At 41.0% G+C, this 26256-nt stretch overlaps 1 protein-coding gene across 3 annotated transcripts in view; it reads right to left on the bottom strand.

Moving 5' to 3' along the window:
* Chd6 (chromodomain helicase DNA binding protein 6) overlaps window positions 1-18957 on the bottom strand; it is a 178089-nt gene extending 159132 nt beyond the window's left edge. For all 3 annotated transcript variants that reach the window (XM_038332118.1, XM_038332120.1, XM_038332121.1), the window contains exon 1: window positions 18881-18957. The gene's annotated coding sequence lies outside the window, so the exon portion shown is untranslated. The remainder of the gene's footprint in view (window positions 1-18880) is intronic.
* Window positions 18958-26256: the final 7299 nt, after the last annotated feature.

The raw sequence follows: 26256 nt of genomic DNA, 5'->3' as shown, positions 1-26256 counted from the left end.
ATAAAGAATGAACTTTGTACCCAGGAAGGCTCCAACTTTATTAGAGAAGTCAAGCACACAGGAAAATAAAGAATAATCGTTGGCTCTGTCTCCTGTGTGGCTCCTGGCTAGGCCAATCCTGATTCATTATTTATTGGCAGGACACCGGAAATCAGTATTCTGAAACTGGTGTATACACTGGCATTGCCTAGGTAGTAACAAAAAAATCTAAAAGCTGGGTCCCTCCACCACCCGTGTGATTTGATTCTGTGCAGCCTGGCCACTTGCATTTTAAAAGCTCTTCCAAGTGATCCTAAAGTGCACAAGATTTGAACACCACTGTTCTAAACCAGCCTCTACTACCCAAGCATGGAAAAACACCACTAATAAGATGAAAAGTCCTCATTGTGCTCTTTCAGATTCTCAACTTCCTACACCTCCTACCTATACACTCCACAGATCCCCAACCAATGTTCCTGCCACAGCTCACCATGCACTTTTGATACAGGCTTTTTCCCAAGTGTGAGGTTCTTCAAATTTACAGGCACTAATCCTGGGTACTGATGATCAAACTTCAATTCAACTTCAAAAATCCAATTTAAGAGTACCTTGCAAAAGCCTTAACTAACTCCAGGTTAAGCCCCCACATTGATAGCTACTCCTCCCTCTTTTCCTATCAAACCTTGAACATAGCACTGCTTTTAGTATAGTGCTTGTAACAGCTTACCTTTCTGCTTCCTCTAACTTACCATACATCCCACAAGGACAGAAAGACCATGCACATTTATCTTCAAGTCCTCAGGGCTCAGAAATGGATGAAACTCAAAAAATTTCAAAAATTACTTACTAAATAAGTGTGTAGCAATATGAGAAAAGACAGACAGTTCAATGGAAATCCTAAATTGGTTAACTAGTCAAAATATTTCTCTGTGCTTGATGAAAGAGGCTGCTTTTTAGGTAGATTCAGAAAGGGAAATACAGAAAGGAAACACTGAGATTTTTCTCAAATCTCAAAGAAAGAAGAAAATACCTTCCTTGAGATGAAAAACAAGGGACAGAGAACTGTAAGTATGGGAAACCCTGACTATGCCTCACACCAGGAAAAGGTGCTCATGGATGCTGTGGGACCCTTCAAAGTTTAAAAAAGAATTTTCAGAAATTCATTATGCTTTTTTAGTAAAATGAATCTATTCTGCCCTCATTAACATGCTTCATTTTACAGTTCTATGTGTTCAGCTATCACTAGGACATAAGCTCTTGAAGAGCAGACTGTTGCTTTGTCTACTGCTGGACTCCAGGTCTGCACACCAGGCATACAGATATTCCCTATGTGACCATCTCGAGAATGATCACGGATGATGACGCTCAGGGCCAAGTGTTTTGTTTTAAACATGCTTTTCTCTCAGCTCACTAGCACACTACTCCTGTTCTCAGGAGTGTTTCCTCATTTTGGTTTTTTGTTTGTCTGTTTGCTTGCCTGTTTTTCGAGACAAAGTTTCTCTATATAGAAGTGGCTATCCTGGAACTCCTTCCGCACACTAGGCTGGCCTCAAACTCAGAGATCCTCCTACCTCGGTCTCCCAAGTGCTGGCACTAAAGGTGTGCACCATCATTGCCCTGTATTTCCCCATTCTTAATTCACTGTCTGTTATTTATATTCCTAACTGTATGTCCCTGGTCCGGTTCATTGTCTTGGGACATAGAGCAGATCTTGAGCAACTCCAGCAGGTGCCCTAGGACTCAAATCAATATCTCTAATACTTCTACCCCCCTACCAGTCTTCATACACTCAACCCTGCTTGCCCAACCAGTCCCACTCAATCTCCTCACATAACTTCTTTTTTTTTTTTTTTGGCACTCCCACAAGTTATACTGTAACAGAACAATTATCTATATACAAGTGTTTATGGATATCTCTTGTGTTTTTTTTTTTTTACCCTATGAATCCTTGAGAACAAGTTCTAGGATCCTCCCACCCAGCATAAAAAACCTCACGAATATCACCAGAAATTCCTGCTGGAAAAAAAGGGGGGATTAAATAAACACAGAAAGTAAATAGCAGAGCTTCAAACCCAAGGTTACGGCTATACACTCCATACCATTTACCATCATTCAGTACAGTGTTTCTGACCATAGAGCAGCTATCATACCTATAAAGTTCATCATGATCTTCTGAAACTCCCAAAATACTAGAGATTAAAGAATACACAATTATGGCAAGGGGATATCTTTATCATGTTAGGAAAGGCAAGGTTTCAGAAGGCAGCAAAAAAAAAGGGTAACAAATTACAAAAAGAAAGAAGGGGAGGTTTTGCAGCACAACACTAGGCAGGCTGAATCTAGTTAAGAGGTAAGCCTGGACTTACTTAACATTAATCAAGGCGGGGCTCATGTTCCATATGTAACAGTGGACACTAAGATCCTACAGCACAAAGAAGGGTGGTATACTGCAGTATCTAAAAATGCAGGGTTCAAAAGTTAAATCACTGGTGCCCAGGTTTCTAAAAGAGAAGACAGAGTAAAAACCTACAAAAATAATCCTTGCCAATCTCAGTGATAACATCTTCAACATTTTATTTTAAAGAATATCTTTATCTACTCAACCCAGTTGAGATGGTTATCATCAAGAAATCTGACAAATGCTGGAGAGGGTATATAGAAAAAGGAATCTTTATTCACTGCTGCTGGGGTGCAAATTAATACAGTCAGTATGGAAATCAGCAGTTTCTTAAACAATCAAAAATAGAACTACAATATAATCCAGCTATACCACTCCTAAACATATACCCAAAGGAGTCTATAACCTGCCATAGAGACCCTTGTACATCCATGTTTATTGCTGCTGTGTTCACAACAGCAAGGAAATGGAACCACCCTTGATGCCCATCAACAAGATAAATGAATAATAAGAATATGGTACATATACACAATAAACTACCACTCATCTGTAAAATAAAATGAGAGCATGAAACTGGCAGGAAAATTGATAAATCTGAAAAGTGTAATATTTAGTGTGATGTGGGAGTCTCTTCTGTGTGCTGAGATTACCATTAATGAATAAAGAAACTGCCTTGGCCTGTTGATAGGGCAGAACTTAAGTGGGCGGGGAAGACGGAACTGAATGCTGGGACAAGAAGGTAGGGTGAGAGAGAGCCGCCATGGAGCTGCCAAATCTTTGCCGGTAAGTCACTGCCACGTGGCAATATACAGATGACTAGAAATAGCTTAAATTAATATAAGAGTTAGCCAATAAGAAGCTAATGAGCCAAGCAGTGATTTAATTAATACAGTTTCTATATGGTTATTTCAGGACTGAGCAGCCAGGAACGAACAAGCGGCCTCCCTGCAACATTAGTGAGGTAACCCAAATTGAGAAAAACAAAAATGCATGCTGTCTCTATATGCAGATCCTAGCCTATAATGTATGTATACACACACACACACACACACACACACACACGTGTACATGTGGATAAAGTCTAGAAACTCTAAGGAGACCAAGAAGGAATAATATTAGGTGGTAAGGAAAGGCGGGGAGAGGGGGGCAAAAGGACACATGGTACATGAAAGAAGGAAATAACTGGGGTGGTATCTCAGGGCAACTGGGGAGATGAAGAAAGGAAAATCACATTTGTTTCAAAATCAGAATGGAAGACTGCTGGGAGAAGCATGAGCAGCAGTTCAGCAGGCCACAAGGATAGCAGTGACCTCCAGAAATTATCTGACCACTGGAGCCTCAACCCCCCCAACACCAGGAGGAACGACCATCTGAGCCTTGGGCCCATGGCACCCACCCAGAGGAACAATCACTGAAGGCTCTCCTCTGTCTACACCTGAAGAAACAATCAACCAAGTCACTACCCCCAACTACACCAACTGGAGGGAAAGGGAGCCCCCGAAACACAGGCTCCACCTGTTCCAATTGGAGGAAGGGATGGGTAGATGACAGGGTAAGAATATACTCAGTAACATAAAGAACAATACAGCCCCACCAGAAACTAGTGGTTCTACAATAGCAAGACCTGAACATCCCAATGCAGATGAAGCAGAAGAAAATGACCTTAAAAATAACTTTATGAAGATGACTGAGACCCTTAAAGAGGAAATGAAAAATTCCCTTAAGCAAATGGGTAGATGACAGGGTAAGAATACACTCAGTAACATAAAGAGTAAAAGACAATAAAAAATAAAAAATAAAAAAGAAAGAAAATCAACAAATCCCGTAACGAAAATCAAGAAAAAGCAATCAAACAGGCGAAAGAAATGGCTCAAGGCTTGAAAACTGAAACAGAGGCAATAAAAAACACTCAACAAAATCATAGAAGAAAACTTTCCCAACCTAAAGAAGGACATGCCTATGAAAATACAAGAAGCTTACAAAACACCAAATAAACTGGACCAAAAAAAAGTCCGCTCACCATATAATAATTAAAACACTAAACACACAGAATAAAAAATATTAAGAGCTGCAAAGGAAAAAGGTCAAGCAACATATAAAGGTAGACCTATCAGAATCACACCTGACTTCTCAATAGAAACAATGAAAGCCAGAAGGGCCTGGTCAGGCATTATGCAGACACTAAGAGACCTTGGATGCCAGCCCAGACTACCATACCCAGCAAAACTTTCAAGCAACATAGATGGAGAAAACAAGATATTCCATGACAAAACCAGATTTAATCAATACCCATCCACAAATCCAGCCCCACAGAAAGAACTAGAAGGAAAACTCCAACCCAGGGAAGTTAGCTACCACCCACACAAACACATGCAATAGATAACCTCACACCAGCAAATCCCAAAGAAGAGAATTGCACACACAAAACCACCAACAATAACAAAATCCAAAACAAAAATAGCAAGAACTAGTAATCACTGGTCATTAATATCCCTTTAAAAAATTAATGGACTCAATTCGCCTATAAACAGACACGGGCTAACAGAATGAATACAAAAACAATCTATCCTTCTGCTACATACAAAAAATACACCTCAACTACAAAGACAGAAATTATTTCAGAGTAAAGGGTAGGGAAAAGATTTTCCAATCAAATGAATGTAAGAAACAAGCTGGTGTAGCTATCCTAATATCTAACAAAATAGACTTCAAACTAAAATTAGTCAAAAAAGAGGAAGGTCATTTCATATTCATCACAGGAAAAACCCATCAAGATGAAGTCTAAATTCTGAACATCTATGTCCCAAATACAAGGGTACCCTCATTTGTAGAAAAAACATTACTAAAGTTTAAATCACACATCAAGCCTCAAACACTAATAGTGGGAGATTTCAACACTCCACTCTTAACACTGGACAGGTCTGTCAGGTAGAAACTTAACAGATAAGTAAATGACCTAACAGATGTTATGACTCAAACAGATTTAACACACATCTATAGAACATTTCACACAAACACAAAAGAATATATACCTTTTTCTCAGGTCCTCATGGATTCTGCTCCAAAATCAACTACATACTCAGTAACAAAGCAAATCTTAACAAATATAAAAATATTGGAATAACCCATCTTATCAGATCATCATGAATTAAAGTTAAAATTCAACAACAACACTAATTGCAGAAAGCCCACAAACTCACGGAAACTGAACAATGCTCAACTGAATCACCACTGGGTCAGGAAAGAAATTAAAGACTTCCTAAAATGTAATGAAAATGATTATACAACATTCCCAAACTTCTACAACTGATAAACACCTTTAGTAATGTGGCAGGATATAAGATTAACTCAGAAAAATCAGTAGCCCTCCTATATACAGATGATAAACAGGCTGAAAAAGAAATCAGAGAAACATCCTTTACAATAGCCACAAATGACATAAAATATCTTGGGGTAACTCTAGCCAAACAAGTGAAAGATCTGTAGTACAAGAACTTTAAATCATTGAAGAAAGAAATCGAAGACATCAGAAAATGAAAAGATCTCCTACGCTCTTGGATAGGTAGGATTAACACAGTAAAATGGCAATCTTACCAAAAGCAATCTATAGATTCAATGAAATACTCATTAAAACCCCAGCAAAATTTTTTACAGACCTTGAAAGAACAATACTCAACTTCATATGGAAAAACAAAAACCCAGGATAGCCAAAACAATCCTGTACAATAAAACTTCTGGAGGGATCACCATCCTTGACTTCAAACTCTACTATTGAGCTACAGTAATGAAAACAGACAGGAGGACCAATGGAATTGAATCAAAGACCTGGATATCAACTCACACACCTATGAACACCTGATTGTTGACAAAGAAGTTAAAATTATAAAATGGAAAAAAGAAAGCATCTTCAACAAATAGTGCTGGCACAACTGGATGTCAACATGTAGAAGAATGAAAATAGACCCATATCTATTGCCAAGCACAAAATTCAAGTCCAAATGAATCAAAGACCTCAACATAAAACCAACCACACTGAACCTCATAGAAGAGAAAGTGGAAAGTATACTTGAATGCATTGGTACAGGAGACCATTTCCTAAATATAACCCCAGTAGCACAGACACTGAGAGCAACAATTAATAAATGAGACCTCCTGAAACTGAGAAGCTTCTGTAAGTCAAAGGACATGGTCAAAAAGACAAAATGACAGTCTACAGAATGGAAAAAGATCTTCACCAAGCCCACACCTGACAGAGGAGTGATGTCCAAATTATACAAAAAACTCAAGAAACTAGACATCAAAAGAACAAATAATCCAGTAAAAAAAAGGAGGGAGTACAGACCTCAACATAAGAATCTCAAATGGTTGAAAGATACTTAAGGATATGCTCAACAGGGGCTGGAGAGATGGCTCAGAGGTTAAGAGCATTGACTGTTCTTCCAGAGGTCCTGAGTTCAATTCCCAGAAACCACATGGTGGCTCACAACCATCTGTAATGAGGTTTGGTGCCCTCTTCTGGCCTGCAGGCATACACAGACAGAATATTGTATACAAAATAAATAAATTTAAAAAAAGGATATGCTCAACATCCTTAGCCATCAGAGAAATGTAAATCAAAACAACTCTGAGATACCATCTTATACCTGTCAGAATGGCCAAGATCAAAAACACTGATGACAACTTATGCTGGAGAGGATATAGAGTAAGTGGAACACTCCCCATTGGTGGTGGGAGTGCAAACTTGTACAGTCACTTTAGAAGTCAGTATGGCGGTTTCTCAGAAAATTAAGAATCAATCTACCTCAAGACCCAGCAATACCACTCTTGGGCATATACCCAAAGGATGCTCAATCATACAAAGGATATTTATTTGCTCAACTATGTTCATGGCAGCATTATTCATAATAGCTAGATCCTGGGAACAACCTAGATGTCCCTCAACTGAAGAATGAATAAGTAAATGTGGTACATTTACATAGTGGAGTACTCCTCAGTGGTAAAAAAATAATGACATCTTGAAATTTGCAGGCAAATAAACAGAACTAGAAAAAAAAACATACTGAATGAGGTAACCCAGACCCAGAAAGACTAATATATACTCACTTATAAGTAGCTTTTAGACATTAAGCAAAGAATAACCAATCTACAGCCCACAACCCTGGAGAACCTAAACAACAAAGAGGACCCTAAGAGATACATAAAGGGATTCACCTAAGAAGGAGAAAAAGACAAGATCTCCTGAGTAAACTGGGAGTACGGGGAGGGGGGCATGGGGAAGGGTAGAAGGAGAAAAAGGAAAAAGGGAAGTGGGGAAAACATATAGCTATCAAAAACAATAAATAAAATAAAATTTAAAAGCAAAAAAAAAATCAGAATGGTATATAATACATAATTCAATTTTTTAAATGTAAATATGTAGTTTATAGATTTATTCATTTCCAAGCACTCCTTTCTCTCATATTCTTTTTTTAAATTAATTTTATGTGTATGGGTGTTTAGCCTGCATTTGTGTCTGTGCACCAAATGTACATATTTTGCCAACACAGCACAGAAAATGGTGTCAAACATCCTGGGACTTGAGTTACAGATGATTGTGAGCCACACAGAAGCTGAGCATAGAACCCAGATCCTCAGGAAGAACAGCAAGTATTCTTAACTGCTAAACCATCTCCCCAGCCCCAATTCCCCCATTTTTTAAAATTTCCTGTGTGAAACTGGATATCAACATGTAGAAGAATGAAAATAGATCCATATCTATCACCATGCACAAAACTCAAGTCCAAATGGATCAAAGACCTTAACATAAAGCCAGCCATACTGAACCTTACAGAAGAGAAAGTGGGAAGTATACTTGAATGCATTGGTACAGGGAACCACTTCCTATATAACCCCAGCAGCACAGACACTGAGAGAAACAATTAATAATGGGACCTCCTGAAACTGAAAAGCTTCTGTAAAACAAAGGACACGGTCAACAAGACAAACTGGCAGCCTACAGAATGGGAAAAGATCTTCACTAACCCCACATCAGACAGAGGTCTGATCTCCAAAATATACAAAGAACTCAAGAAATTAGACACCAAAAGATCACATAGTCCAATAAAAAAAAGTACAGCCCTAAACAGGGAACTCTCAACAGAGGAATCAAGAATGGCTGAAAGACACTTAAGGAAATGTTCAACATCCTTAAATATCAGAGAAATGCAAGTCAAAACAACTCTTAGATTCCATCTTATATCTGTAAGAATGGTCAAGATCAAAAATACTATTGACAACTTATGCTGGAGAGGTTGTGGGGAAAAGGGAACACTTCTGCATTGCTGGTGGGAATGCAAGCTGGTACAACCCCTTTGGATGTCAGTGTGGTGATTTCTCAGAAAATTAGGAAACAATCTTCCTCAAGACCCAGTAATACCACTTTTGGGTATATATCCAAAGGATGCTCAATCGTGCCATAAGGACATGTGCTCAACTATGTTTATAGCAGCTTTCTTTGTTATAGCCAGAACCTGGAAACAACCTAAATGCCCCTCAACCGAAAAATGGATGAAGAAAATGTGGTCCATTTACACAATGGAGAAAAAATGCAGAAAAAAATGACAACTTGAATTTTGCAGGGAAATGGATGGAGCTAGAAAACATTATTTTGAGTGAGGTAACCCAGACACAGAAAGACAATTATCACATGTACTCACTCATAGGTGATTTTTAAACATAAAACAAAGAAAGCCAGCCTACAAACCACAATCCCAGAGAATTTAGACAACAATGTGGACACTAAAAGAGACTTACATAGATCTAATCTACATGGCAAGTAGAAAAAGACAAAATCTCCTGAGTAAATTGAGAGCATGGGGACCTTGGGAAAGGGGAGAGGCAGGGAGGGGAGCAGAGAAAAACGCAGAGCTCAATAAATATCTATAAAAAAATGTATAAAAAATTTCCTATATGAGTTTTCAGGACCCTAACCTGTGACAGTTAAGGAGGGAGTCCTATACCTTAAAAAGAATAAGAACTGCCACAGACCAGTGAGTGCTACAGGCTCACAAAATACTAACATCACTAGGACTGCATTTTATTATTCATAAGGTTAAACTATATGTTCTCAGAAGTACATTCCAAGTCTTCTACACACGAAAACCGAAAGTGCTTTCTCTACTTTCTGAGAAATCTGGTTAGAATGCCAATGTTTGCAATATCCAATCCTCTTAAACAACAAGCTTGAAGTAACTGCTATAACCACACTAACGATGACAGCAACAAAACTCAGCTCAAGATGGAACACACGGTCATGAATACCCAGGGAAGAACCTTGCTGGCATGAAACACTGCAAATAGATACAGAGTAGACAAGAGTAGAAAAAGCAGGTATTATGGGTAAATTAGACAACTGATAGTTGTGTACAGCTTATGTAATCAGTCATGTAGCACCATCTTAACATGGGGAACATACTTAAAGCAAGGAAAATCACAAATGTTTTAAACATGGGATCTGTCAAACTATTAGATTTCAATTCCATCTATGGGCTTACCAATTCTTCAAGACCTCATAGTGGGATAGGGATGGAGCTCAGTTAGTAGAGTGCTTGCCTAACATGCAAGAAAGCCTTGGGTTCCATCCCCAGCACTGCATGAAAACGAGTGTGTTTGCATATGCCTGTAATTTCAGTACTTGGAAGGTGGAAGAAAGGGTGTTGAGAAGTTCAAGGTCATACTCTGCACAATTAGGCAAGTTTAAGGCAAATGTGGGATCTCTGAGACCTTGCTAGAAGGTGGAAAGAAGGAGAGAAAGGAAGAAGGAAAGGACAAGAGAGAGCCATATAATTCCAACACATGCACAGTTTCCTAGAATTTTAATCCTTTTGGAAGAAAAGTTACACAAAAGCCAGGCAGGCATAGAGGCACACACTTGATACAGATCAGAAAGAGAATGGCAAGGATATACAAGAAAACGGTCTTTTTAAAAATGCTAATAAACAAAAAGAAACTGAAGCAGCATCTTTCAAAATGACAGGTCCCCAAATCAGGTACTCATGTCATTTTCAGTTAAACAGACACTCTCCTTACCACATCATACCCCACTGGGCCCTGAGAGCATAAGACCTGCCACTCAAAAGAATGTACACATGGGAAATGTGATTTGAAACAGCATTAACCAGTGCCATAGCCACAAAAGACAGTGCCGTGTTACAGTGCTCTTTAAGGAACCTTCTGACTAGCATTCTGAGCCTAGAAACCACACAAGACAAGCCAATGCCTCTTTCTGTAAGATTACCCAAATGACCAACAATTTCCCACTTATGAACTAAAATTTGGTAAATATGTTTAATCAAGCTGCTGTTTGATTAGACCCATTTATTATGACTAGACAGCATTTTAAAAATGATTTGCCATGTGATCTTCACAGTCAAATTTGACTTCTATATAATCAAACTTCTATCCACTTGCCAATCACAAAATAATTTGCAATTCTGCTGGGGATACTGATCAATATACTAAAATCAATGTTATCCTTGGGTTTCCAAAGTTTAAGATTTGAAGTACAAGCGCATGGGGCAGGGAGAGGTAAATATATTCCTGAATGATCAAAAGAAATTTCTTTTACCAAATACTTTTAAAAACCATGCTGCAAAGGGGGCAGAGAAAAACCAGTCTTTCAAAGGAGACTTGAATAATATGATCAAAATGGTTTCCTTTACAAACTGCAAAACCATCCCTGTATTAAGTTTATAAATACACCTGAAATAGAAACGCTATGACCTAATGAGATGGAACCCATTATAACCAGCACTATTTCTACTGAGAACGGAGAACTACACTTAAGTGTTTACTACACTTAAAACACTGCTTGCCTCAAACCCAGTTAAGGTAACATGTCAGAAGCCATACTGAAAGAGAGCATGCATAGAAGTCACACAGAAAAGTGAAGAGGCCTTGCTGGTGAATCTACTAGGCCTTGTTTCTCAAGGCCTCGGGAAACACATCCAAGTTTATTTCTAATACAGTTTTCTGAACTTTCACATAAAAGCAGACAAATACAGGTGGGTAAATAATGTCAATTTTAATTATATAACTTGCTCACCCTCATTGGGGACAGTCTTATCTCTAATTTGCCTTTCCAGCAAAAATTTAAAAAAAAAAAAAAAAAAACACTTTTGCTACAACAGGGGGTTGGGGGAGGGCAGAGACTAAGGGTCTAAAGTTGTGCCATTCTGTATCAGTGGCACCAGCCACTTAAAACTTTAATTAGTATTAAATAAAATTTAATTTCTCTTCAGCCACATATGAGGGGTTTAAAAGTACATATGGCTAGTAACTCACGTGGTATTTCCATCATAGTGCAAAGTTCTATTAGGCAGTGATGTTTTAGAAAAATTTCTCCAATGTCAATCTTCATTAAAAAATGTTTGATAGATTCCTGGTTCTCCAGGACCTACTTCACTAGTCTGACATCTCTAACAAGCTTCATGGCAGTGCTGAAGTGTCGCAACACTGCACAGGATTCTCTACCACAGGCTAATACTTCTGTAAAATATCAGAAATATGGATTCCAGAGGGTTCTGGGGGGAAAAAAATCACATCAAGCAGAAAAATGTAAGTTAATACTTTTATTATTAAATTTAAGAGGTAAAATATCTTTTCTAAGGAACCACATAAAATATGTCTATTACAAGTACTGTACAGGACTCAACCAAGAGATGCTAACAGTTCCGACCTGAACAATTCTAGGAGCTATTTTAAATAGTTACATCTATAAAGAGTCATTTTATGTTTCTACAATCATCTTTCTGAAGCTTGCCATTCATTAATCTTTCATAACTCTATAAGCTCCTCAATGTATTTTTACAATTCAAGGCAAAACTGTTAATTTCATTAAGTAGAATACTCTTAAATCCTTAACATAGTGTCTTACAGAATCTAATGATGGCAGGGTCAGGATATGGTCTGTCCCCATAGACCACTTGTGTAGAAAAGTTGAGCCCCAGATGGTGACATTGCTTTGGGAGATGAGGCATCTTTAGGTAGTGGAGACTAGCTGGAGGTGGCAGGCAGTTGTGGGGACCTACACGGTTCTACAGAGAGATTCCCTCTGCTTCCTTACTAACACCAACACACATCGCCCCTCACACTCCTGCTGACACAACCACAACCTGGCCACCAAGCCTGGCCAACAGCATCCCCACCCCCCTCCCCGTACTGAGCCAGAATAAGTCCCTCCCATCTACTTCTGTCTGGTCTCTGTCACAGAAACCTTACAGTAGCCAGTACTGATGTCATATTTACAGTGTGAGCTAATCCTGTCATCTGACCAGCAATGACAAAGGCCTAATGCTTTCATAGGAACCTACCAGTTGAATTTGGACTGCTAACACTGCAAGAATTGTTAAGCCAAACTACAGGAGTCATAATAGTCTGTTAAATTATGTAAAGTTTCTTTCAGTAAACAAAACCTATGATCTGTACCTAGTTTATCAGGCATAATTTTTCAAAGGACTTCTGAGAACATGAACTTTATTTTCTTGAATCCAAAGCAAACAGCCCAGGCACATTTCTTTACTATGTACACCCAGAAAGGATTAAGTCCTTAGAGGAGTGGCTCTCAACCTTCCTAATGCTGCAACCCTTTAATACAGTTCCTCAAGTTATGGTGACCCCTAAGCATAAAATTATTTTTGATGCTACTTCATAACTAATTTTGCTACTAATTATGAATCGTAATATAAAAATATCAGTGTTTTCCAATGGTCTTAGGTAAGCCCTGTAAAAGGGTCCTTCGACCCCTGAGGGGTTGTAACCCACAGGTTGAGAACTACTGCCCTATAGGAATCAGTGACCTTTACCAAACCTATCAAGAAAACTAAAAAGATTCTTCTCTTCAACTTGTGTTCCAGTCTAATAAATAGCTTCTATAAGAAAGTCTATCCAATTACTTGCCAGAGCTGCTCTTTGGAGTCTCTTACTGCTCTAGACTTCTGTTATCAACTTGTTTTTATTTATTAAATCATACAGTAAAAACCAAGAACCTTAAAAACAAGACACTTTTCTACAGTAACAGCTGGTTTGATGGAATCTGATATGATCAACTTGTCAAATTTTTAGAAAACTCCACTTAATGTTCACAGAACTTGCAAGACACTACATACAAGTCTTGATGTATATCTCAAGTATTCTGCTTAATTATAACAAGAATCTGTTTGGCTCGTTCCTTCCTTAAGCATATGTGAATAAAGGCAAAGGCCTGGGCTATTTATTTTGGGTTCAGGAAAAAGAAAATCCTCATATATGGACCAAAGCAAAAACAAAATGAATAAGGAAATAAGAAAAAAGAGAACGTGTCATACACTTTTGCCACAACTATCCCGCTAGCCCCATCTGACACTGAGAAGTCCAGAGCCCTCTAAGGCTGTCTTACAACTGCCCCCTTACTTCCCACAACCTTAGACCCTACAAAGAGGAACGAGCATGGAACACCTTCCAGAAGAGCAGAGCGAGGAAGAAGTCTAGGAATGACCCCTGGGAATGTTCCACAGGTGGAGCTAAAGCTGCACATGAAAGATGATGACTCTGGAGTGACTTACATCAATGAGTCTTAATTTAAACCTTTTGGTATGTGGGTAGAAAAAGTGGGGGATAATATGAGAAACCACATATGACAAGAGATTTGCATGCTATTCTTTGGCCTTAAAAGACAAACCAATGACTATTGAAAATGTTACAACCAAACCAGAAAGACCTTTTCTCCACCTGAAGTCAGCCCTTCTACGTAAACAATGTTTAAATTCAAAAAACAAAAATTTTCAGTTAGGCATGGTAGTGTATGTGTCTTTAATTTCAGCAGTTGGGAGGCAGAGGCAGATAGATCTCTATGAGTCAGAGTTCAGCCTGGGCTACACAGTGAGTTCCAGACCAGCTAGAAATACAGTGAGACCCTGTTTCAAAAATACATAAAAATAAAAATAAAACCAAACAAATTTTTAAATAAATATGTGGTGACATAGCATACAAAGAATTCAATATATTAGAAATTTAACTGTTGTATAAAAATTTTACCTAAAAAACTAGATGAATACTCCTTATAAAATCCTTAAAGAATACATAAGAAAAGGAAATATCCCTTCCGATTATTTATAAACTCAAGTACATATTAATTCTTGCCATTTATATTTGGAAACACACCCTGAAAAGATTCTAATATTCTACTTCCTAATGCTCTTAAAATTTTCAAATATTGCCTTAAGTTCTAAAGTAATGGATAGCCTCACCATATAATTCTGCTGAAAGACCAGGACTTTTTCCTCATTAAAACGCTTTAAGTCAGAAGCTTGAGCAGCAGTTCGGCAGTGAAGAGTACTTGTTACTCTGGAAAGCGCCTGGATTCGATTCCTGAAGGAGCCACAGGTGGCTCAAAACTATTAACTCCCAGGTATTCACATGGTACACATTCATATACATAAAAGAAATCTTTTTAAAAAAAATTTAAGATATTCTTGATTACAGAGGGGAAAAAAGTTCAGAGTTTTAAAACCTCCAAAAGAAGCTTAAATCATGTCACACGTACCTTGCTTATTCTAAAGTTCCCAGGACAGAGTAAGAACGATAAAGGACATAAAGAATACGGAGGACAAGACTCTACCACAAACTATAGAAACTGACTAACACAGATACTACACACAAAAAAACTTTTCTCTGGATTTTATCCAAACAATTTAGTTCAGGATGGGAGCAGCAATAGACATTTTAAAATAACTCTATTTTACTACCTTCAGGACTTTTATGGAAGTAGTAGAATTTCTCATGAGGGTATCAACGCCTCCACAACACAAACGAAAGAGAAGAACATTCTGGCACGGAAAAGTGACTGCATTCTCCCTCTGCACGTCATGATTACTGTGTAGCAGGCTACTCCTAAACTCCTGAGTATATTACAGGGAAGGAGGATGACTGGACCTTCACTCTATTTCCCCCCCCCTTAAGTAATAGATTCTTGAAATGGAAAAGTAAAATTGGATGCATACTTAGGAAAAGAATGTTCGTTGACCTAGCAACATGTGACTAAACCAAGACGATACACTCACGCCTCTAAAACCATCTTTGGAGTTGCCTTGGATCTAAAGGATCTGAGTTCAAATTTTACCTCTACCCTTTTCTAGTTTCGGCCTTCAACATGTTACTTCGTTCTGCTGAACTGGAGCCCAGCTTCACCAAGTGGCTATAGAGCAACAGAGCTACAGAGCTATAGATGGGTGCCTTCCAGCCCTATGGCCCCAGCCAGCACCCAGCTGAGTGCTAGAGGTACACAAAATATTCAATGCGTGCTGGTTCTCTGTTGCTTGCTCACAAGTATGCCACATTCCACTGCAAATAAGTGATCCTTAAAGAGCAGACACCTTAGCCCTAGCTATTACTTTATGTATTCTGGAGTTTGCAGGATTACTACCCGGTACAGAAGAATGCAGACAACCCCATGAAATACACTGTAGCTTTTTGCTTGAACTAAATCACACCTTATATGAGGGATGGAGGTAAAAGAAACTCACTAAATATTTATCAAGAATAAAACTGTCGTAGGCTTGCCAGTAGGTAATGCAACCACTGGGGAAAGTGGAATAGAGATGCAATTTCTCCAGGGGATGTGAATACTGTCGCTGTCCTGTACCAAAGGTGTTTTCGCAGGGAGACTCTCTGAATCCTACAACCTGTTCAAAGCGCACATGAGACCCACTGGTCCTTACCAACAGACTTCCCTTGGAAGTTGGAGAGCACAAGCAACGGCAGAAGGAAATCTGAGGTTACGAAGCCTCATGGTTTAACACAAGAGGGCATAACCACAAGGTAGGCTTGGGATTCAGCCATGCTTCCAAGAAAACCAAAAATGTTTCAAAACTTAAATAAACCAAAGAAATCTCCAAGATACAGTGGCCTCAGGGCATACTGTTTCTGATAAATCTTCTGTAATATTCAGCTGGCAAAATCATAAATTGAATGTCGTTCCTAAAGAAAAATAATCTGCTACATTTTATTATTTGCTATTTGGGACAGCTATAAAGAAAGTATACCAATAAACACAAAAAACTCCCCAGTGGATCTTCCTAAAATGGAAGGCCTAAAATAACTCTGATTCTTTCACTCCACGTCCAACTGGTTCTCCAACCTCTAGCCTGAAGTCATATACCGAGGAAGGCCTCCTCACTATGTTACTATAAAAATAACTGAAAAGATATTTGAAAATTGGGGTTAAAATCATATCCAGTTTGCATTGCTATAACGTAGAAGCTAAATGGAAAAAAAAAAAAAAAAAAAAAAAAAACAAAAAAAAAAACGAAGAAAAATAAAAACCATGACTCCAGGGAACCGAACATCACAGAAACACAAACTAACTTCACTACACCAGGACACCAGCTCAAACTACTTACTATAAGCGGAGCTTCCAAAGGCACAGAGGGGAGAGATCTATACAACATAGGAGCTTTCTCTGTGTGCCTGTGCACATGGAGACCAAAGGTCGGCGTTTCTTCCTCAATGTCGCCCCCTCATTTTTTGAGACAAAGTCTCTCTGGAGCTTACCAGTTCAGCTATGCTGGTCAGCAAGCCCCAGAGATTATGGAGCTAACTTAACTTTTTCTTTTTTTTTTTTTTTTTATCGTTAACTTTTTCTTGTGGAGGCCAGAGAGACAAATTTAGGTCCTAATGCTAGTATGGCAAGCACGTTACCCCATGAGCTATCTTCCTAGCCCTCAGGTTAGCTTTTAATAATCCACTCATCAAGGAAAAAAAAAAAACGTTTCAACACAGAAAAACTAATAACCCATCTATGACGGAACTCCAAATTAAGTCATACCACTCCACATTTTCCCAGGCCTTTGCGAAACCACCTGCTAGGGTTGGCATAAAGCATGCTACATGGCAACTCATGCCTAATCATTTTATCATACACAGATCTGAAATCCTTCTGTTGCCAGAGAACCACAAAGTTCACAAAAACTCTCTCGGAGGTTGCCAACCTGATCTTCCAACTTGGCTTCCGGCTAAGCTACTGTGCGACGCACAGCCCATGGGACAGACCCACTCACCGCATCAGTGTTTGTAGCTCTGGGAACAGAGTGGTGTCTGTCCAGACTTTTCCAAAAGCACCAGAAGCAGATCTCCATGGAGTGTGCCAATATGGGGGTCTATTGGCATGATATTCTTATATATCGCTTGGGAAATAATCAAATCATAGGCACAATATTCCAAACACTCTAAAAGCTGTCAATATTTAAAATATCTATTTTCTCTGTTCATGGATCTGTTGCAGCAGAAATGAACAAGTTTTTTTAAAGGGTGGAGAATAAGGCACACACAGCACTAGAGAAAGATGCTCAGAGATGCCAGGGATTCACTAGAAACCTTAGCCAGATTACTAATGGTCTATAAAGCCTAATTTGGAGAACACGGGCCTACGAGCTCAAAATTGAATTATACTGCCTTATTAGATCCCACACTCGTGAAACCACAGTCATATTAGTCATAACTGAAACCAGGAATACTCTGTGTACACAAATATAAAGTGCTTGCTTATGCATTTTTAATTGGATCAAATAAAACTGAAGCTGCAAACAAACTCACATTTCAATTATCTCTCACTAGTGCGGGGATTTCCTAATAACCTCGTTTTAAACCCCAAGGAGCTGCCAAGGCCTCTGCACATCTGACAGGCATGGTCCCTGAAAATTTTAGGAAGGACATTCTCCGTTACTTCTCAATAGAAAAGAAAAATACCTGAAGGGGACAGATTCCGTTTCTATTTTCCTTTCCTCCCCAACCCCCTCCTTTTCTTTGCAAGCTCTAACATGCAATCTAATAACGCACCAAACTTGGCAGCGGGGTGGCTTGGTGGCTTGGAATCTTCAGGGCTCCAATTTTCGGGGCGAGTGCGCGTTAGTGCGTGAGGAGCCGGCGGGAGGGGCGCGCGACCCGGGGACGCGCCGGGGCCCCCGCCCCCCTCCCGGAGCAGCAGCCTGGCACCGGCCCACCCTCCTTCACCCCTGCAAACAGACGCAGGACGCGGAGCAGAGCAACTTCTCCGCGGGGGCGGTAGCCGCTGGCGGGCGCGGGGGCGGCCCTCACGCGTCGCGGGCCGCTGGGGTCCCCCGGGAAGCCTTTGCAGGCCCCGCCCCACCGCAAAGGCCCGCGCTCGGGGTCTGAAGCAGGACCCCCAAAGCTGGGCGCGCAGCCCGCAGGGGCGCTCTCCCAAGGACGGAGGGCGGCCGGAGCGCGCGGCAGCAAGGCAGGGCGGACGCCAAGCCCCTCGCCTCAGGCCCCGGGGCCCTCGGCCTGGCCGCGCGCCTGCCGGCCGCGCTCGGACCCCTGCCCGGCCGGGCCTCGCGCCGCTGCGGCCCCTCAACCCCGGTCCATTCATAGGGCAGCCCCATCCCTGCCAGCGGGATGGAGACAGGGTCCCCGCGGGCAAGACCAGCCTGGTGGGGCCAGGCAGGAAAATAAAAAGTTAAGAGAAGAACTTACCTAAAATGGCTCCTGCAGCAGCCAAAATACAAACAGCTATTATTTGGTGAAGTTTAGCTCAGACACCCTGCAAGGACACCCTAACCCAGCTCAGGCCCGCCTTCCTCGCCACGCTATTGGGCTTCGCTGGCTCAAAACATAGAATCATTGGTCCTCTGGGCTGCCGCTCAGACTGAAGCCCGTTTCAAGCTTGCTTGCAGAAACGAGTGATGGGCTCGCTCCATTGTGCTCATATTTGCATGGATGTGATTCGCGGCGCTGATTGGCCGATGCCGACGCCGCCCCGCCTCCTACCCTGGCTCTCCCCGCCTTGCAGACAGCACAGCTCACGGCCCCGCCCCCCGAAACGAAGCGGTCGGGCCGCGGGGGCGGGGCGGGGTTGGGGGTCCCGCGGGCGGAGGGGGCGGGGCGGGCTGCTGCGCTCCTCAGCTTGCAGGCAGGGGGCGGGGACCGGGGCGCTGGCTCGCTGGCGAGCCGCCAGGGCTCAACCTGCTGTCGGAGGTCTTGCAGGTAGTGGACAAGCGAGCTGGAAAACCTGGGCCTGGCTCCCCTGGGATGGGAGAGGATATACTTGGGGGTCCCACGACGGGAGCATCCCGCTGATGCCCAGCTCCTGTACACTCAAGCGTGGAGAGCAAAGGATTCCAGCGGACAGGAAAAGAAGATGCTGAGAGGCCAAGGGAAGCGAGGAACCGGATTGTCTATCTCCATCTGCTTCTTCTGCCGCTCCGCCTGGCTCCCTAGCACACAAGGAGCTTCTTCCCAGGGCTCTGCACACCCCGGGAGTTTTCCACCCTGAGGATCCTGAAGCGCATTGGATATGCTTCAGTAAAATCAGGAGCGAACCATGGTGTGTTTATTTTCGGGCCTATCTCCGTTACCATCCTGGTAGCATCCTCAAGGACAGGGCCTAGCATATGGCAGAGAGTCAACCAATTGTTATCTTCGGTAATTCGTTTTTTAGCAACTAATTTTTAAGTGCCCACTAAATACCCGACATTGATCTAAGACGTAAGATATAGCGGTCAATAGGACAAAGCCCTTGGTGTCACTGAGCAGGCAAAAGAAAGGTAATAAATAAAGTAAATAAATGAATACAGAGGAAGGAAGTGATGAACGCTGTAAGAAAACAGACGGAGGGAGGAAGGAAATCAGACCAGAGATGGGGGAGGAGCAGTTAGGGCCGGAGGGATCTGGAGCTTACCCTGCCTAGCTGAAAAGCCCTCAAAGCGTCCTTCCCACCCTGGGACCCAGGGATCACGTTTCCTCTTCACTCCAGCCCCATCTTGAGTGTTTCCCCAGTGCATAATTAAGGAGGGTGGGGACCCCACCAAAGTCTGGTTGGACTCTGACTTTAGAAGTTCATTTTACCTTAATTAAAGCAGGAATGATCTAAGTCTGATGACTCCAAGAGCAGTTTGTGAGAAGTGTTTAAGATGAGTATGTATGGTTTGAGTGTGTCAAGGGTAATCACACTTGGTTAACAGAGCTTTTCTGTACCGCTCCCCCCACCCAGAGTATTGTTAGCTTCCCAGAGATCCCAGTTTTCATCTGTTCCCCTAATCCTCTTCTGAGTCTTAACTTCTTCTCCTGGCTAGTTTTATGTCAATTTGATACAAGCTAAAGTCCTCGGAGGAGGAAGCCTCAGCTGAGAAAATGTCTCCATAAGATCCGGTTGTAGGCCATTTTCTTAACTAGTGATTGGTGGGGGAGGGCCCAGCCTACCGTGGGTAGTGCCAGCCTTAGGCTGATGGCCCTGGGTTCTATAAGAAAGCAGGCTGAGCAAGCAAGTAAGCAGTCCATAGTTTCTGCATCAGCTCCTTCCTCCAGATTCCTTCCCTGTATGAGTTCCTGCCCTCATGGCTTTTGAAGATGAACGGTTATATGGAATTATGAGGAAATAAACCCTTTTCTCCTCAAGTTGATTTTAGTCTGGTTTTCATCACAGCAATAGTTATGCTAACTAAAAGACTTCATTTCTTGTTTGGTCCCAGAGGTTTGTCCAGCTTGAAAATGCACAGGCAACAGCCCCACACATCACATAGCCGGCTCACCTGGCATCTTCCTTTTATTCATTTCAAGGATGGCCAAAATGTCTCACAGCCCATGCTTCCTCCTCTTCCATTGTCCTTAGATATTAAGTACAAGCTCTGTCATAGATATTTTTTATTTTTAATTTTTTATTAAAAATTTCCATCTCCTCACCTCCTCCCACTTCCTTCCCCTCCCCTCCACCCACATCCCCACTCCCTCCCTCTCCAGGCCAAAGAGCAGTCAGGGTTCCCTACATTATGGGAAGTCCAAGGTCCTCTCAACTCCCCTCAGGTCTAGGAAGGTGAGCATCCAAACTGACAAGGCTCCCACAGAGCCGTCATGGGTATTGTTTTGGATACAAAGACAGCATTAAGGCCGACAACGTTCCTGTCTCATAGGAACTTGTAGTCTAATTTGAGACAAGGCAGAGAAGAGAAACATACATCTCAAGAATCGCCAATCCTGCCAAGATTGTGAGCGAGTATACTGGTAGCTAACTGTCCTCGGACTCTTAAGGGATGGACAGCTTACTTACCTTCTAAGCCAACTGCTGCAAACAGCTAAAGGACCAGGAAGCTGGTGGTAAGACCCCTTCAGCCTGAGTACGAAGATCAAGGGTTCTGCAGCTCTCAACAGGACTCAAGGGACTGACATCTATGAATTTGCCATTCCTGGGGTGAGGCTGAGCAAAATAATAATTGGACAGAGGGAGCAGCACTTATATGCCAAGGCGCAAAGGCAAAAGAGAACCCAGGGAAGGGCAGGAGCTGGGCAGAGAGAAAAGGAAGCTGTGATAGTAATTGCCACTCTCAAACTTTGGCGAAAGTCAATAGCAAAAGACACAAAGGCACAATGTTAGGTGGTAAATCCAGGAATCCATAGGAGTCCGTGATGGATTCCCAAGGAGTAGAATGCAAAGGAAGTGCCTGAGGCTACATTCAGAAGACAAGAAACTTCAGGCTTAGTCTTGAAAGACTAGGTCTGCGGAACTGAGAAGGGTTGGTGGAACCTGGCTGTTAAGCATTTTCAGAGCAGCTAAGGGCCTATGAAGCAGTACTGACCTCTTTGCTGAATTCTGCCCAGAAGTAGAATACTATTGTACTATACTGTACTATAGGGAGGAATAAGTGTAAGGTATGGACAAAAAGCAAATTCCAAAATGACTATTCATTTGGCCTGCTCTAAGTGGGGCTGATGGCTTCTGCTCAGGGATAATTCTCTCAGAAGCCATATAACATGAGTCTCAGTATTGCCCATGAGACAGGGAAAGAAAGGAAGTTGACTCACAGCTCATCTTTCATTGGGCAGGGATTCACACCAGTTATTCATGACTAGATGCCATGCAAGCTTCTGTGGAGTCCCCAAACACAGGGACAACAGGAACCCTGGAAAGAGGGCCATGAACCAAAGCACTATCAGGACCCACTTATGTGAAGTCAGATGGACCCCACGCAGAGCTGCTTGCCACAGCAACTGCGAGAAGACTCAGATGATGTCATGATGCTACTAAGGCCTAATGCAAAGATGAGACCAGAGATAAAAGAATTCTGTATTAATGCCCCTATGTCCAGAATGTTCCAGGAGGAAAGAAAATGTATTAAAACGCCAAAGGGTAGCCTTGGGCTACCTGCACTGCTAGAAGTTTCTGATAGTAACTCTACAAGCAGGCGATGGATTTCTATCACTTCTGAGCACCTCCTAAACACTCCTGGTGCTCTGCCAAGCTCGCTGCCTTCCCCCGTCTGCTGATCATAAGCACGATTATCCAGAAGAGAACCAGAAGATGGCAATCGTGTGAGTCTGGGCTCCTGAATGACCTCAAAGAGCAGAACCCCTGTGTTTACCTGCACTGGATGGGCAACACACAAACAGTGTCAAGTGGCTGAGATACGCAGGTTGATTGTTGCATCCAGTTGCACACCCTGAGTAACACAGGACTTGTCTGATGCCATTGCGTTCTCTGCCCTTCCATGTTTGTAAACTCAAGTGCTAGTACAGTGTCTGGCACATAGCAGGCCTTGCTCAAAGTATGAATGAATGTGTTGAGTCTGGTCTGAAAGGCTCAGTGATCAAACAGGAGGCAAGGTAGCAGATAGAAAGTGGTCCAGGAAGAGTGAGTGGCATGTGCAGAGGTAGAGAGATTGGGGAAAACGTCGTTGGGTCTCGGCGCTGGTAAGGGCCATCATGTAAGAGGGAGATGGGCAGAGTGAAGCCGGAGAGAGGGCAAAGACTGGATCATAAAAAGGAAACCTGGTGAGAGGTGGATATGATAAAAAATAAATCATACATGCTTATGAAATTATCAAAGAATAAATTAAAATATTTATATAAAGGGAAAAAATAAGTTCCCCGTGATAAGACACTGTGACCAAAAGCAACTTGGGGAGTAAGAGTTAGGGCAGAAACTCAAGGCAGAAATCTAGCGGCAGAAACTGAAGCAGAGACCATAAAGGACCCCTGCTTACTGGTTTGCTCCTCCTGGCTTGCTCAGGGATGGCATTGCCCACAGTGGACTGGGTATTTCCACATCAATTGTCATTCAAGAAAATGCCCCCCTAAGGATTGTCAACAGGTCAATCTAATGAAATCATTTCCTTACTTGAGGTTCCTTCTTCCCCAATGATCCTGGCTTGTGTCATGTTAAGAAAAAAAAAATCAAATGTACTCAAGGTCAACAGCAACAAGTAACAAAGGAAGTTTTTGAGCTGCCATAGCGTCACCTGAGACTGGGTTTTTCCAGGAACCCATCCGGTGAAGTATGCCCCAAGATGGATTGCACAGTGGTAGAACATGAAAATGCTTGAAGTACTGGTCTGACTTGTAAGCACAGAAAGAGACATAGTCTTAGCAAATATTCTAATGTGAAATATTAGTTTCACATTCTGCAGAACTTTCTATTTGTATGTATTTAATTTTAGTGGAATATGAGTTTTTACTTTGTAGTAAATGGAAATAAACTTTTGAAGCATAGTAAAAGAAAGTATGAAATTTATCCTATAGGAATCCTTCAAGCATTTCAAATTAAGATGTCCTTTGGTCACACTTACATTTAAGGGTGATCTCATTAGCTGTCTATAAAAAGAAAGGATTAGAAAAGAAGAGCCAAAATTACAAGTTTTTAAAACAACACTTCCCATTTTTCCAAATCATTCACTGCATGAGACTGTAGACAGAAATTTCTGACCTACCCAGTTCCACAGTTGTTCGGTCCAAAAGAAACACACAAAGGCTTATATTAATTATAAATTTTTTGGTCCATTAGCTCAGGCTTATTACTAACTAGCTCTTTCAATTTATGCATAATTTTTATCTATGTTTAGCCATGTGGCTTGGTAACTTTTCTCAGTAAGACATTCTCATCTTGCTTTCTCTGCGTCTGGCTGGTGACTGCATCTCTGTCTTTCCTCAACCCAGAATTCTCCTAGTCTGATTGCCCTGCCTATACTTTCTGCATGGCTATTGGTCAATCTACATTTTATTAAACAAATATGAGTAAAAAATCTTTACAGTGTACAAGAGCATTATCCCACAGTATTATTATCTGGGGTCTTTGATATAGTTGAAGATGAGATAGTTATAATTATAGTTCTCCTCAGATATGATAAAAGATAAATTAGATATAAAACATTAGACTCACAAAGATAGATAGATGATAGGGTATTTTCTCTGACTTTGCCAAATACAAATATACTAAATATTATAATTGCAATTTTTGCTTGATAACTGTTTTTTATATGTGATTTTACTTACGTTAAAGTTAAAACCTTCCCTTTTAATTATAAAGAAAAGAGGAGATGATGTATGCTGTGAATGTGTTTTATTACTACTGGTTAATAAAGAAACTGCTTTGGCCTGTGGCAAGATAGAATATAGTTAGGTGGAAAATCCAAGCAGAGAAAGAGTGATGTGGGATTTCCCTTTGTATTCTGTGATTACCATTAATGAATAAAGTACTGCTTTGAGCCTATAGCAGAGCAGGGGGTGTGGAGCAGAGCTAGGCAGAGAGGACAGGACTGAATTCTGGGAGAAAGAAGAGCAGAGTTAGAGAGAAACCATGTAGCCCTGCAGGAGACAGATGCTTGAATTTTAGCTTGTAAGCCACAGCAATGTGGCGATACACAGATTAATATAAATGGGTTAAATTAATATGTAAGAGTTAGCCAATAAGAAGCTAGAGCTAATGGGCCAAGCAGTGATTTAAATAATATAATGTCTGTGTGATTATTTCGGTTCTGGGTGGCCAGGACAAACAAGGACTCTCTCCTGCTATAAGAGAGAGAAAACGAAGGCAGAGTCAAGAGAGAGGCAATCAGTCACTGGAGAAGCAAGATCTGAGGTAACACACAACAAACCTTATGGTAAAATATAGAATAATAGAAATGGGTTGATTTAAGTTGTAAGAGCTAGTTAATAATAAGCCTGAGCTAATAGGCCAAACAGTTTGTAATTAATATATTTCTGTGTTATTGCTTGGGACTGGGCAGGCAGGAAATGAAGGAGCAGCCTCCAGTTACATAAGATGCCCAACCAAGTGCTTTGGGATGAGTATTTTTCAGAATTTGTGTATACTGTAACCTTTTGGGGGCATTTTCTTGGAAACTACATAATAGCAAATGCTCAACTGACCTTGCATTATTAAAGTGTATAAAACTTTAATAATTCTTAAAAAATTATCTGACCACAGAATTCTTTTCTCATTTCACAGCTACTACAACTGATATCACTTAGGATTAAATTTGACTACATACAATAAAAATGGCTTCAAAGGAATGCTGGAGAGATGACTTAGTGCTTAAGAGCACTTAATGTTCTTTCAGAAGACCTGAGTTCAGTTTTGAGCACTCACTTAAAGTAGCTCACAACCACCTGTAACTCCAGCTCCAGGGAAATCTAATGTTCATGGCCATTGAGGTACTTGCACTCAAACACACAATTAAAACTTTAAGAAATAACTCTAAAAATAAAAGAAATAGCTGCAGAGAAATAATACTGCTAAAATTAGTTTCTTCTTGTGTAAGAACCACAGTGTACAGACAAGCAGTCCGATAGTAACATGGTACATTGAAAACCAGGCTTCAACATTTTTGCTTCACCTTTTTTAACTTTAACTCTTCACTTCACATTCCAGGATGACTATTGATGTCTACAGAAGGCAAAGGGAGATGGTAAAATGTAAAGAGTGGAGGTGTTTTCAACAGCCTCTCTGAAAATACTGTCCATCATACTTACTTGCATTTATTTGGACCATAACTTGCTTGCATAGATTTTTCCAAAGCACAAAGGAGGCTGGGAAGTATGATATTTTCTTTTCTGTGTGTCAAGTTAAAAACTGGATCTATCAC

Source organism: Arvicola amphibius, chromosome 5, assembly GCF_903992535.2.
Source record: "Arvicola amphibius chromosome 5, mArvAmp1.2, whole genome shotgun sequence".
Taxonomy (NCBI): domain Eukaryota; kingdom Metazoa; phylum Chordata; class Mammalia; order Rodentia; family Cricetidae; genus Arvicola; species Arvicola amphibius.
The sequence above is the reverse complement of the archived record's forward strand: the minus strand, read 5'-3'. Positions and strand labels throughout refer to the sequence as shown.